Raw genomic sequence first — 2,871 nt, forward strand, 5'->3', positions numbered from 1 at the left:
GATGCAGAGACAATGCAGCCCTACACTCACATTTGTCTGTAGGCCGTTGAGAAGCTTCTTAATTCAAATTCCTAAGGCAGAACTCATTCTGTAGCGCAGGAGGCTGGGAAGAGTCCCCATGAGTGGTTCCATGTCTGATCTTTTCTAAGCAGAACTGTGCTGTTCATTCCTCAGGTCTGTGTTCAGCTAGAGCTACCAGGAACAGTGAACTTCAGGAATCCATCACAATGCTTTCAAGGGGAGAGTCCAAGGAGCAGACACATACACAACAATAGCTCAGGAAGGAGGATAAACAGTTTCCATTCAGCTGTGCATGTCAAAAACCATCATACTAGAGAGAGGCATAAGGGTGCACGAGAGCCCGCAGCCAACCATTTAGTATATTTCTTTAGCACAGTTGTATTGGATAAGTGGGAGCCTTGAACCCTTAAGTACATTATACACACACACACACACACATGCACACGCTTTGGGAACATTGCACAGTGTATTTTGGTCATACTTACCCTCCCCTTGCCCAATTCCTCCACAACCTACCCCAGCCCTCTCCCTACCTGTCCAACTTTGTGTCCTCATTTTTTAAACCCATTGAGTCCATTTGTGACACCCATCTATTCCTGGGTACATAAGAACTGGGGCACGGCTGTTGTACCAGGAACCACGCCCTTTCTCTCCAGCAGCTGTCAATTGCCAATAACACCTCGGCTAGGGATGAGACTCCCTCCGTGAGTCTCCTTTGGGTGAGGTGAGTGTGCAGATTTGTGTGAGGTTCCAGCTCGGCTATCTGAAGATGCACCTGCAGTTTTCTCTAAACTTCTTTGGAGGAGTCAAGATGACTAAAGTATATTAACAATAATCAGTGCCCATACCAGCAAGGAGAAATCAATGCACTTTGAATACTTTGTTTTATATATGGCAAGGAAGACGCCATATGTTCCATATGCAGAAACACTTTTAAGTGTGTGGGGAATTTACTTTCATAGACTCTTCTTGTGATAATAACTGATAATGTCTTTTTGTTTCAATCCAAGATGATTCTCTAGGGAAAGCGGAGTTGAGGTCACACCCCTGCAAAATGTCTAGACAAAGAATAAGAAAATCTCCCTCTATTCCTGCTGCTACACATGCATTGATTATATAATCCGCAGATAATTACTTAATGTCTGTCAACTAGTTTGTTAATTGGGCTGGTGCATATAATAATGCCTAACTTGGTTCTGGAGAGATGGTTCAGTGATTGGAGCTTGCTGCCAGGCCTGATGACTTCACACACACACACACACACACACACACACACACACACACACACACGTAGAAATTATGCCCAATCTGCCTGAAGAGTGAGGCAGGTGGATCTCTGTGAGTCCAAGGCCAGCTTGGTCTACAGAGCTAATCCCAGGACAGCCAAGGCTACACAAAGAAAAGCTGTCTTGAAAAACCAAACCAAAAAGAAGTGGAAGGAAGGAAGGAAGGAAGGAAGGAAGGAAGGAAGGAAGGAAGGAAAGAAGGAAGGAAGGAAGGTAAAGGAGGAGGAGGAGGGAGAGGAGGAGGAGGAGGAGGGAGAGGAGGAGGAGGAGGAGGAGGCTGAGATCTCTGGGACCCAGTCTTGATCTGATTCCCCAACAACTTGCCCCATCCTCGGCTCTGACTTAAACATGTTCCAGTACCACCATGCCTTGCAATGAGCTATAGTTAACCACACACACTTGTATGAAGTTCTCTGTCTTAATATAGCATTCCTTCCTAAGACACAGGCATCTAAACCTACCCAGGAAACTGAATAACAGTGCAATTTCATCTAAAGTTTAGCCAAAAGGATTTGGGGAGCTGTTATCCATTTACTAGGCTGCTACAGCCCCCAAACCCACCACAAACTGAGCAGCCTAAATCAGTAATTCTTACGATGCTGAAAGCCCCAAGTCCATAGTAATTTTCCAATGGAGGGATGAGCACTCTTAAGGGTGTGAGGGCAAAGCCTCCTCTGCTTCTCCTGGTGGCTTCCAGTTGTCCGTGCTGTCCCTTTTACGTGACTATGTCACTCCAAGGCCAGACTGTGTCATCACCGGAGCCTCTGTACTTTTGGGGGGGTCAGGGTCCATCCTAACTTAGCTAACTTAACATCTTAACTAATTGCATATGCAAGACCATAAGGTTACATTATGAGGTTCTAGGTCAGTGGTTCTCAACCTTCCTAATGCTGTGTCTCTTTAATACAGCCCCTTGTGTTGTGGTGACCTTCAGCCATAAAGTTATTTTCATTGCTACTTCGTAACTGTAATTTTGCTACTGTTAGTAATTGTAATGTAAATATCTGTGTTTTCCAGTGGTCTTAGGTGACCCTGTGAAAGGACTGTTTGACCCCAAAGGGGTCAGGCTGAGAACCACTGTTCTAGGTGATATAGGCTGTAAGAGGGAACTATTGAACCGTCTGTGAGGATATTTATACACTGTGTGAGGTCTGACGTAAGTACTCTTGACACACCTTAGATCAAGTTTGCTCAGGTTTTAGATGCAGTACCTGAAGCCATCTTCCTACCCATTCATAGCCTCAACAGGACCCTGCCACCTAAAATAATTGAGGACCCCTTAGACTCACACCTAGTCCTCACTCTCCCCATCAACTGATCAATCAACACAGTGTCACACTTCCTCCTTCCTAAATAAGCCCTGAATCTCTCACGCGTCTTGGTCCCCGTGGCCAGTCCCAGAATGTAGAGCTGCTCCCTGAGATGCCGTAAGAGACTCAAAGTCGGGCTCCTGACTCTGGTCTCATCTCCCATCCCTGGTCTTTATACTGCTGTCAAGAAGCCTTTACAAATAAAAAGCTGTCCCACCCCCCTCAGTGATGACTCTGAGGTGACTAAGTCTGAC

The sequence above is a fragment of the Mus musculus genome, chromosome 12, assembly GCF_000001635.26.
Source record: "Mus musculus strain C57BL/6J chromosome 12, GRCm38.p6 C57BL/6J".
Taxonomy (NCBI): Eukaryota; Metazoa; Chordata; class Mammalia; order Rodentia; family Muridae; genus Mus; species Mus musculus.